Source organism: Haliotis rubra, unplaced genomic scaffold, assembly GCF_003918875.1.
Source record: "Haliotis rubra isolate DU_JTF1 unplaced genomic scaffold, ASM391887v1 Scf62, whole genome shotgun sequence".
NCBI lineage: Eukaryota > Metazoa > Mollusca > Gastropoda > Lepetellida > Haliotidae > Haliotis > Haliotis rubra.
This window is the reverse complement of record NW_025767324.1, coordinates 1,323,020-1,335,201: the sequence shown is the minus strand read 5'-3', so window position 1 is coordinate 1,335,201 and position 12,182 is coordinate 1,323,020.

Sequence of the window (12,182 nt, the reverse complement as noted above, 5' to 3'; positions counted from 1 at the left end):
TAAATGAACGCTGTTTAGAAGCAGAAAACCGTGCACGCAGACAAGTCGTTGACAAGTTGGAGGACAAAATTGATTATATTGAAAATCTAACCAGGGTAAAGAATCCAGGGGTGACTGTGAGACAATCGTGCAGTCAGAGCTGAGGGACAAGATGGACATGGACGACGCAGACATACACATCCAGCGAGTTCACAGAGTGATGCGGGGGAAGGGCATCATAGTGAAACTTACCAATGAGAGTGATAAGTATGATATACTGAAAGCAGCCAAGAAACCGAAGGGACACAGCTTTTCGTTAGTGATGATTTTTCTAATATAGTGCGACAGAAAAGAAAGTTCCTTCTACCATACATGATTGCAAACCAAAAGTCACTGTGTTCTTTAATCTGATTGGATGAAAAACATGATCGAATGGTATTCGATTCCCGGAAGCAAGACCATTCGCTGCGTAGTTTATTATGTACAAACATCGCCCACAGTAATCGAGTCTGGACCGGACAATCGAGCTGCGCAATTGGGAACCGATGACATGTGTCAACCAAGTCAGCGAGCCTGACCACCCGATCCCGTTAGTCACCTCTTACGACAAGCATGTGGCACTGAAGATCAAAATTCTAACCCGGACCTTCACGGTAAGGAGATATAACAAGCAGTATAAAGTTTAAAGGACAGAAAATCAGCTGGACCTAACGGTATACTCCCGGAGATGATCAAGAGCTGAAAAACTATACTACTCCGATACCTTCCAGTACTGTTTAATAAAATATTGTATTCAGGAACGTTTCCAGACAAATGGTCACGGGCACTCATTAAACCTCTCCACAAGAAAGGCGTAAAAGATGTAAATATTTACAGAGGAATTTCTTTGATGGAAAGGGAAAGTTATTTACGCTTATATTGAATAAACGTTTACAAACGTTTTGTGAAATATATGAGAAGATTCCAGAATCACAGGCTGGATTTCGGTCAGGTTACAGTACAGTGGATAACATGTTTTGTCTCCAGGATTTAGCATAGAAATACCTATCGAAACGTAAAGGATATTTTATTGTCTCTTTGTAGACTTTGGCAAGGCATTTGACCGTGTGAACAGAAAGCTGTTATGGTTTATCATACTGATGAAAGGTATTCACGGAAAATTCTGTCATATTTTACAGGATATATATTCAAAAGTAAAGTCTGTTGTTAAGATGACTAGTTAATCTATTACTGATTATTTCGACACTGTGAGTGGAGTGAGACAAGGCTGCCATCTATGTCCAATCCTGTTCTCGTTATACATTGTGGAATTGGAGCACATGATACAGGATTCGGAACTGAGAGGGATATTTGTTGGACAAGACTTTTTAGAAATTCTTTCATTATTCTTTGCCGAGGTTGTGTGTATTTTTGATGTTACAGTAATAGGAATGCAACAGAAGGTTGACGTTCTAAAGAAGTTTTGTCTCAAATGGGGACTAGAAGTAAACTTAGAAAAAACAGAGATGATAGTTTTCAGAAATGGAGGTATCGTTAGAGGAACAGAAAAATGGAAACATGGCGAAGTCCATATACAGATCTCTACTTATTACAATGATCTAGGTCTGATGTTTTCATTGAAATTATCATGGAGCAAGGCTATTGATGTACTAACATCCAAGACCAGCAAAGCATTGTTCAGTGTCAATTGAAGAACATATCACCAAATATCCTGTTTAAGATATTCAACGTTCTGATCAAGTGAGTGTGTGTGTGTTTAGTTTTACGCCGCTTTAGCAATATTCCAGCAATATTCTGGGGACATCAGAAATGGGCTTCACACATTGTACCCATGTGGGGAATCGAACCCGGGTCTTCAGCGTTACGAGCGAATGATTTAACCATTAGGCTAGGCTACCCCACCGCCCCTGTATGGATCAGAAATCTGGGGGTAGGGAAGAAGATATATCGTCGAACAAATCTATTAAAGCTTCTGCAAATCATCCGGGAATCACGTCTCTAACGTTGCGGCTCTCGGCGACCGTGGACGTTGTATATGCATTATAGGTCGACTACCACACAAAATGTATTAAATACTGGTGTAAGATACTACGGCTACATTCAAACAGACACCAAAACAGGTTTATACCATGATGTTTAAACTGGACTTAGGCAACAGAAGAACATGGGCCAGTCATATAAGAGAATTAACTTCTTTTTCAGTACGGTTTTGGATTCGTTTGGATGTCACAAGATGTCGGCGAAATTCCAAACTACATTTAAACAAAGGATCGATGAAAGATTGTTATCGACAAGAATGGACAGAGGCGTTATCAACATCAAGAAAAATGACATATTACAAAGGCTTTAAATTCGTTCTAAATACAGAAGTTTATCTATCAACTGTCAAGAATAAGGAATTAAGAAGATAATTGAAAATTTTATCATATGTTGTATATTTATATACTTATCCTATCTCACGGTATGCACCTCACCTCTTCTTCTACGACCATGTGTGGAAACGTGCTGTAGGCTAAGTTGAATCAAATCTTGCTGGCCTCTGACCCGCCCTGACTTTTGCCCCCACTCCGACATCGGCACCTGTCTATCATCTCCGTAAGCGTGTAGCTCGCTCAGATGATCATGTGACTACCTGTGCCTGTCATTCTCGTCTTGGAGCTTCCAGTAATCTGTGATGTCGGGTGGGTCCTATCGCGTGAGATAGGATAAGTATATAAATATACAATTTATAATAACATTTTCAAATTTTTAAACTTATCCTATCTCACGGTATGCACAATCCCACGGCTGGTAGGCAGGTCGCAGATTACCCCGTTACTACCACCAGGAAAAGCGCATAACCCAAGGAGGCCAGGAGAAAGCACCAAGTCCCGATATGCAAACTCCAACTTGAGATTGGTTTCTTCACGTAACCCCTTGGCTTACACAGCACAAAAACTCTAGGGAGTGGGCGCTCCCGAATTAATGTAGTTTTCAGCCGCAACTTTTGACAAGCAAAAGGACGCAGTTTGGCAAGTAGGCCCCGCCGCCCCGCGATTTATCAGGTGACCCCAGTGAATTAAAGTCAAGGATCTTAATCTGGCCAGTCCCTGCTTCGAAACTACCCCCACAGACACACGCTGGAAGGCGGTGAAAGAGGGAATAGTTCGGATGCTCAACTAGTTTAACGTTCAGTACCAATCTCCCTAACTTACCAAAGGTGAGAAAGGACTCAGGAGCAGAACGCTTCGAAAACCATGTAGGTAATCGGAAATCAACACTTCACTGACGTAATTGCTCAGAGAGTACAGGTCAGTAAGTGGAGTGTCGATCATCTCTGCATGTAGCACAAAACTGGCCTCACAGTCTATCAAGTCACAACTTATGACAGTGCAGACACACCCTATTCCCATAGGTGAGAATAATCTAAACCCAAATGGAAAAAAGTACTAAGACATGGATAACATCGATATCTTTTATTGTGTACAGAGCAAAACCGACCAAAGAAGGATTGCTTCATCTGCGAACGCGGGCTGATGACAATTGCTGCTCCAGGACCAGGGGGCCGAATTGATGTAGCCCTTCCACGTCTGTAACTGAAAGATCCTTCAGGTAGTGTGAAGCAAACACCGTATCTGATCGCCAAAAACAGCCCTCCATGATGGACTGCAGGGAACAATTTCTGTGAAGAGCCATGGTGGAGGCAAGAGCTCGAGTCTCATGAGGCTTCACCGTCGACGGTGGAGGTAGGTCAGCAAAGGCATAAGCACGCAGGATCGTAGTTCGCATCCAAAACGCCAAGGTAGTACGGGAGACTTCCGAGGTGGAGGCAGTAGACAATGGAATGAACAATCTCTTACACAATCTGCGGCGATCCTGTGAGGCAGCTAGGTAAATCCTTAATGCACGCACCGGGCATAAGGACAGATCCTCAGTGTCATCTGGGCCCAATATAGTGGACAACGGCGGAATCGTGAATGTGAGATCCGGCTGTCCTGGTAACTGATTCTTGGCGAGAAAATCCCACCGCAAACCAAGGAAAACTTTCGCATGTATAGACCTTTCAAACCGTACCCGAGAAACATCAAGAGCATGCAACTCAGAAATACGAGCAGCCGTAGTCAACGCCAATAGAAAGAAGGTCTTAAAGGAGACATGTTCGAAATCTTTCTCCTCCAAAGGTTCATAATCAGCTGACGTGAGATGAGCAAGTACAACGGAAAGATCCCAAGCTGGAGGCCGGAACTTCCGATATTGGTCAGCCAGTTTGTAAGATCGGAGGAGAGACTGGAGTTCAGGGACAGTCGACACCTTCACACCTGAGGCCGCTGCAATAACTGTGTTAAGAGCCGCCAGATAGGTAGATAATGTAGAACCTTTGAGTTTTCTGGAGGATCAGAGATGCTGAAGGTACTCTGCCACCATCTGCGGGGACGCCGTAGTGGGGGATGAGATGCCCTTCTTCCTGCAATACGCTTCGAAATTCTTCCATTTGTCATCATAGAGTGACCTCGTAGAAGTACGGTGCGCTGTAGTAATGGCAGTAGCCACACGCTTAGAATAGCCCTTAGCCGTTAACGACCGATGTAGATGCGCTAAACGTGCAGATGGAGCGTCATCAGAGACCAATGTAGCTGGTCGGAGTGCGGATGTACCAGCAGATCAGGCCGAACGGGAAGAGGCACGGATCTGGTTCGGCTAGGTCTTGAAGGTTTACGAACCAGCTTCTGGCAGGCCAATAAGGCGCGACCAAAAGCAGAGTCATCCTCTGAGTTGCGCACAGTTTCACTTATACGTGAGGAAGAAGGGCCACTGGTGAAACGCGTAAGCATTCAGGTTCTCCCACGGAATGGCTAGAGCATCGAGGTCCCAAGCCAGAGGATCCGGAATCGGTGACACAAACCGAGGCAGCTGATGGTTGAATCGAGTGGCGAAGAGATCCACTGTCGGAGTCGTCAACGGAAGGCAAAAGGTCTGGAACACCTGGAACGTAATTTCCATTCCGTTGGAGAGGGACGACAGAGAATCTGCGATGACATTCTTCACCCCCGGAATGCGGTTGGCTCGTACAATGATGTGGAGAGAGTCCACCAGATCGAAGAACCGTTGGGTCCACTGCAGCAGTTGAGTAGACCCCGTGGACCCCATCCTGTTGATATGCCAAACCACCGCTGTGTTGTCCGACCGGATCATGAGGGAAGTTGCTCGTAGGACATCCTGCCAGTGACTGATTGCAAGCATCACCGCCCTGAACGTTGATGTGACAGGCGCGATGGGAGACCACCACCCTGCCACTTGTTGATTGCGAAGATGAGCTCCCTACCCGTGTAGAGACGCGTCCACATACAGGTGGTGAGACGGAACAAACGGCCCTAAACAAACTCCGTCGCAGACATTCAATTCTTCCATCCACCACAGGAGATGGGGATGGAGCTGCAGAGGTAGAGTGATCAAAGCAACGGGATCTCCCACTCTGATGTAAGGTGCTAGAAAGAACTGCAAGGGACGAAGTTGTAGTTGACCCCTGAGGGTCAACGCCTGAGCCGACGTCAAGAGGCCCAGGAGCTCCTGCCACTGACGAAGCGTCCTGGGGTTGCGCCAGTGCCACAGAAACCAATCGCTGAATCTTGCCAAAACGATCTCTCGAGACAAAGCGTAGGGGCTAGTTCCGATTTCTGCAGATTGATTAACCAGCCTAATTGGCGAAGAAGCTGTATCGCAAACTGCATGTGACGAAGCAGAAGGGCATGATCGGTCTGCGCCTGAATGCAGTCGTCGATGTAAGCTTCGAACACTATCCCCTTGCGGTGAAGGAAGCTGGTGATAGGCTTGGTTACTCGTGTGAATATCCTCGGGGCCAAAAAAATTCCAAACGGGAGGATACGCCACTGATAGCGGGTGCCCTCGAAGACAAACTGAAGGAACTTGCGATGAGCCGGGAAGATCAGGATGTGCAAGTATACGCATTCTTGAGATCCAAACTGACCATGAAATCTCCCGGCTTGATAATGGTCTTGAGGAGTGCCACCGATACCATGCGAAAATGGGGCGGAGGCTGCAGAAACCTCTCGTTGAAAATTTTCATGTTGAAGATTATCCTCAGTTTGTCCGAATCCTCGGGACCAGAAAGATTGGAGAATAGAACCCCGAGGCGGACCGGACCCAGGGATTCGATCGCAAGTTTCTCGAGTAAGGTGTCTATTGTGGATCGCAGAACCGCTGTCTGTCAAGCGGGATACGTTCTGCGCTCCAGAAGTAAAGTGAGAGGAGGATCCCCGATGAGTGGCAGCTGAAAACCCGTGGACAACATGGAGAGGACGAAGGGGTCTCCCAAGATGGTCCAGTTGGGAGTCCAGATGGTCCCAAGCCGGCCGCCTACTGGGAAAGTCAGAATGGGCACGACTGGAGGTGGAAGAACCAAGGCGCCTGCTAATGTCCTCAAGTCACTGTTTGTCAGGTCTTTGCGAAGTGGGCTGGTTGGAAACGGAAGCTGATCGTGAAGCAGTGGAGGCCCGACGTTGACGGTTGAGTCGTCCTCTGCCAAAGGATCCTTTTCCACGAAAGGAAGCAGCAGGACCCTGCACGAAGGTCAGGATTCGCAGGGACATAACGGGCTGGCCGTCGCTGGCGCAACGATACCTCCACCTGCAAACGCTGGAACTTCAACAATTCCACTGACACTTGTAAATGAGCATCTTGACCCACTCTGTTGGCAACATCTCTAACAGCCTCGTTAAACAAAGACCTGCCAGACCATGGCTGCCGGAAAAGATCAGTACGGAACCGATCCTCCCAAGAGGATAAGTGCAAAGGCCCCCTGCGACGCACAGCTGTGATGTACAAAAAGAAGTGAGCCAACTGATCTAGAATGGTCTGGAATTGCTCTTGCAATAAGACCATAGCCGCTCGAATATACGCTTGTTGATGGGACGTAGCATGCGCAACCGACATAGCCACCGCTTCGTTAGTCAACACCATGTTGAGTGGAGCCATAATCTTCCTTATGACACCATCCAAATGCAAAAGCTCACGATCCTCAACCAGGAACGGCGAGTAGGCTTTCTGTTCAGTCCCTAGCAAAGTAATATCATCATCCACCGGAGGGGAGACAATTAGCGTAGAGAAACAATGAACATGAGCAGAAGCTGAGTGGACCTAGCGCCGAACTAGACACATGAGAATTAAGCGCCGAACCCTGAGGAAGCAACGAATCACCCGCCCCATGAGTCAAACTTGAAGCCAGTGAACTCTGAGAAAGCGCCGAACTAGGACCAGTATGCGTAAGCGCCGCAGCACAAACACTGTGAGGAAGCGCTGAACCAGGAGTAGTATGAGTAAGAGCCGAACCGAGAACACCGGGATTAAGCGCCGAATCAAAACCCCCATGAGTAAGCGCCGAACTAGAAACACCGGGAGGAAGCGCCGAACTAGGAACACCAGGAGGAAGCGCCGATCCGGGAGCACCAGTAGTAAGCGCCGAACCGGGGGCAAACGAGCACCGAATTGGACACAAGCGGCTCTCTGAATGACATCATGTGATCGGCAACAAGCGGCGCTCTACCTACAGGTACCTGGCCTGAAGTAAGCAGCGCTTGAGAGGTAAGTGGCGCACTGGAATAATGTGCTGGCCTATAACCAAATGGTACAGGATACGGGATAGAAGCAGACAAAGGTAATCTGGGAACCATCGACACACTTGTCAACCCCACCGGAGGATGAGAAAGCGCCGCATCAAAACTATCCCCTGTACCCAAAGCAAGTGACACATTTCGACGCAAGCACCGAATGGGAAACAGACGTAGTAACAACCACCGAAATGGAAAGCGCCGCACTGCAAGGAAGCGGCACTTGAGATGTAATGCTAGGAATCACACCAAGCGCCGCACCAGAAACCCCCACCTCAGGACCCAAACAACCCTAGGTGGAGAAGAGTCTTCCAAAGTGATGGGGTCAGAGGCATGCGGTCAGAAAAGTTGTCGTAAGTTTTCACGGAGGTATGAATCCGACGCCTCTCCTAGGAAATCTTCATTAGGAGATGGGGACCTCGAACGACGGACTGCAGTTTTCTTACGGTGATCTGCCTTAATACGTTTAGACACAGACGGACCCTCAGATGGTTTTCGACGATCCCTATCTGACATGTGTCTGCAAGCCACCCGGCGGTATTCAGAGAAATCATCGTCATTGAGGTCTGCACAAAAGGTACAACGATGTGACCACTCACACCGACCCAAGCAGTCAACACACAAGGCATGTGGATCCGCCGCCGAGAAGTTACTTTTACAATTATCACAATGCTTACGCTTCTTAGAACCACTGCGATTAGATTTTCCCATTGTTGGAAAACGCAAACAAACTTTCTATAGACAAGCACACGTCCACACGACGTAGCGACAAGAAAGAGAATGACAGGCACAGGTAGTCACATGATCATCTGAGCGAGCTACACTCTTATGGAGATGACTGACAGGTGCTGATGTCGGAGTGGGGCCAGAGGTCAGGGCGGGTCAGAGGCCAGCAAGATTTGATTCAACTTAGCCTACAGCACGTTTCCACACATGGTCATAGAAGAAGAGGAGAGGTGCATACCGTGAGATAGGATAAGTTTAAAAATTTGTTTCTATTACGTTCATCCGTATTACAGCTAAGAATCAACACAGGAGATGGGAAGGGTTGCTGCCTGAAGAAAGGATCTGTCAAATTAGTGAATTACAGGCAGTTGAAGATGAATACCATTTCTTCCTAATATGCCCCTTTTTCAAAAGCATAAGATTAAAATATCTCCCGCCTTTATAATTGCACAAATGCCACTGTTTAGAAATATATAAATTTGTTGGGTGTCTGTTCATCATTTATACTTCACAATTGTGCTATGTTCATCAAGGAAGCTCTTCTACAGAGAAAATTACAGCTCGATATGTAAATTCATATAAAGTGTATCAAAATGTCACGACAAAATATTTTTGAAATGTATTATACATGGGCCAATATGGCCTTTCTATTGAATAAATGATTGATTGATTGATTGATTGAATGAATCGACAAACAACGTCACACTGCGAGGTATAAGACTGCAATGAATGGAAACAACAAAGGGTCTGGTTGTCCGTCTTATAAAGTGCACATTGAGGGACATTTTTCTCGAATATGTCATTATTCTGGCATATTTCGTGCAATTCGAACAACTGCTTAGTCGAATATCTTCCGACCATTCCAACACACTCTTTCTCTTGTTCAAATCCAAGAATTCATTCACAAGTTTACCAATGAAAACATTCGATGTCAAAATATCGTGTCCATCTGAATACTAGTATTTTGAATGAGTTTCTTCATCTGCAATTTCTGATAAACCTTAAACCTCGCTTACGTTACCTTGCCAACAAGGGCAAAATAGGCATGACCACGAGAAACACTCTATAACGTATTATCCAACGGTTTTGTGGTCAGCATTTTTAGTATTTCATATAGTTATGTACCAGTAATACAGCGTATATCTTCCAGCCATGACATAAAGACAGATGACAAAATATTCAGGTATTTTATTGTGTATACAAAATTTGCTCATACACATAATGAACACACACTATACAAATATGAATTCCTTAAATTATGTAGACAGAGGCCATGGAGGCTTTGCAGCATTTTTTTAATATGCAATATTGTCGTCACACAAAACAATGGAATTAAACACAGTACATGACCTTACCTCTGGGGTCCCAAGGTACAAGACAAAACCATTCATTTAGTCATATACTATCAGTTATCGGAGGGCAAAGTGTACTCGCACTATATTATAGTTTGTTGGGTAACATAAACATTGTAAATACACAGTTGACAGATTGTGTTTATGATAACAGTATATTTGACTGGTTAGTAAGATGTGTATGTGATTTGCAAGAAAACAAGGAATGTGTTTTTAGAATCTGAAAACCCATATTACCGGATAAATCAACATCTAAACAAAGCCAACTGATCTTTTCATACCAATGTATAAACAACCTCTGAAGACCTGGCCTTGCTCCAAGGCTTTACTGCATGCTAAGCCCATGGGTGTATAGTAATTCGATCCTTTAAGTGAGTTACGCTGCTTTTAGCAAATATTCCAGCAATATCATGGCGGGGACACCAGAAATGGGCCTCACACATTGTACCCATGTGGAAAATCGAACGCGGGTCTTCAGCATGATGAGCGAACACTTTAACTAATGGGCTACCCATAACCTCTCTATCCTTTAAAGAGGCAAGTGTAGATAAGTGGACATTACAGTTTAAGGACGCCAGTCTGCTATAAATATATACTTTTTTAGAAATTGGAAATTTTAACTACTACCGTATTTATTACCTTTGACTTGTGCTTTACACCTTACACCCTGAAATACCAGTTAATTATTCAGTAGGTCATTGCAAAGGTATTTCTTAGTGTGCATGCAACAACTTGATACTAACATGGACTGTTTTAACATTATATTCATTCATCCGCAACAGCAACATTTGATTGGAATTATCAATTTTGTCATCCAATTATATTGCTGATTATTGATACATGAATTTCCAATGCCCATCACCATGATCACATCCAAGCCTAACCTCAAGCAGTTGACATCTCATTGCGAATGTCAAGGATCACCGGTTTCAGAAAGACCTTTCTAAGGCTACTGTTGGGTTTGAAACCCAGACTGACATAGTTGTGTACCCTGGTTTATCTACATTGTACAAAACAACCTTAGCCCTAAGACTACCTCAGGTCTATGTTAAGGTATGGGAGTTACTGTCACCTTAGCGCCAAGATCGCTTTGTACAACGGCACCCTGGTGTCTAGGTTCCACATCCCATAAAAAGAAGAGACATAGCTGACATACTGTACAAAGCAACATATATAATCATGTAGGATTGTCAGGTAAATATATCTGAGGCCAATCTCACCCAGCCCCTCGAACTTTGTTTGTCGTGCAGACCCTTAAATAATACACCCAATACATCCCAGGCAAGTCTAGATTATGTAGCAAGTCCAGACTTCACAGTTTCAGAAAATGAAGAAAGACTCTGGGCTCCATTGTATTATTATTATTATTATTAGTTTATCAACACTATTTAGAAACCATATTTTTTTTGTAAATTATGTTCATTCAGATACAAGGTAATAGTCTGCTCCTAGCTTTGCATCTTTTAGCTCTAAGTCTAATGATGCTCCTGTCTACCACACGACACAACAGAATCTTGGTTGACATCTTCTGTGTATATTTCATGCATTCTCTGGCATTGTCAGGTATGATACATGCCCACGACTCATTCTCAACCTTTTCTTCATCTAGATGTCTGTTACAATTGTATGATGCTAAAAATGGATGTCCAGTCAAATGACATGATTCTTTGGTTTAAGTATCACAGTATTTTTCCAAATTTTTGCGTGACATCACAAAAACCTCTAGCATAAGCACTACCTTTTCCCTGTTTTTGTACTAAATAAATAATCCTCTCCCGACAAAACAAACTAAAACTGCATTGTTAGTTTTTAAATACATTAAAGACTTACTCAAGTGTAGATCTATGCCAAAGAAGCATTCTCATTGCTTGTTGATAGGGCTGCACCCAGTCCTCCTTTCGATTCAATTTTCAATATTGGTCCCTCGATTCGATCATTTTCAATTCGATTCTTCATACAAGTAAACACAGATTTCATTTAACTCTCAGAGTTCAGGTGAGTCAGTTTTTTCAGCGTGAAACCCATGTCAACTTGGCGATGTCTACTAACAACAATTCTCAACAATAATTAGCCCAGGGTCAACCAATCAAGTTTCATCCTATTTCTCGAAACGGCTCGAGTTGGAGTCAGGCTGTGTGGAAAAAATTACTTAGGTATTCAAATATCGAATCGAAATAGTGATAATTGTTATCGAAAATCGAAACTAAGGTGTCAGATTCGATGAATCAAACCAAATCGTCGCAACCCTACTTGTTGATAACATGGTAGTGAGTGACAGAAATGTTTTGAGCAAATGTGTTGATGATGTCACTTCCCCAACAAATGAATAAGTGAGTGAGAGAGTTTTATGCCGCACTCAGCTATATTCCAGCTATATGGCGGCGGTCTGTAAATAATCAAGTCTGGAACAGACAATCCAGTAATTGGGATACGATGACATCAACCAAGTCAGCAAGCCTGACCAACCGATCCCGTTTGTCGCCTCTTACAACAAGCATGGGTAACTGAAGATCAATTCTTG